Source organism: Oratosquilla oratoria, chromosome 38, assembly GCF_046742065.1.
Source record: "Oratosquilla oratoria isolate Oo_2021 chromosome 38, ASM4674206v1, whole genome shotgun sequence".
NCBI classification, from domain to species: Eukaryota; Metazoa; Arthropoda; class Malacostraca; order Stomatopoda; family Squillidae; genus Oratosquilla; species Oratosquilla oratoria.
The window spans coordinates 20091188-20092019 of NC_134814.1; positions in this window are offsets into that span (position 1 = coordinate 20091188).

Here is an 832-nt window from a genome sequence, read left to right on the forward strand (position 1 = left end):
TTTATGCCTTTCCCTTTTTGGCTACCTCCCTTGTAAGGGGGAAAAAGCCTTGGTATATGTATGTATGTACCTATAAGGCATGAAGTAATTATTTTTTGTTAAATTTAAAATGTAATCTTAATATGTTAAACATAATCATAATTCTAAGCTTTGATTTCTAGACATAATCTTATATATGTCCAACCATTAATGTAATTCAAACTTGTAGTATCATAAATATTTATTGTATCTTAAAAAAAAAAAACATAAATACCAGAAGATGTTTTATTAGAGACGAAACGTCTTGTAATAAAATGGAGAATTACTGTATAAGGAATTGGTTTATGCCCACCCTATCCAAGGGAAGAATATGATTAGAAAAATAGAAAACACACGAAAGAAAATTAACAACTTCCAGAATGCTGTCCTATTCAATCAAACATGTTTAAAAGAGAACTTGCTCCCAAAATACACCAATATATATATGTATCTGTGTGTGTGTGTTGAAGTGCGTAAGACAGAATGGGTGGAAGGGTGGTAAGGTAAGCACCAGGATCCGTTGGAGTTTTATTGCTAACGTTTCCTCCTAAGGAAGTCCTTTCAGGACGAAACGTTAGCAATAAAACTCCAGCGGGTCCTGATGTTTACCTCACCACCCTTCCACTCATATATATATGTGTGTATATATATATATATATTTATGTGTGTGTCTGAGTGTATGTATATATATGTATATATATATATATATATATGTGTATGTGTGTGTGTGTGTGTGTGTGAGTGTGTGTGTGTGTGTGTGTGTGTGTGTGTGTGTGTGTGTGTGTGTGCGTGTATATATATATATATATATATA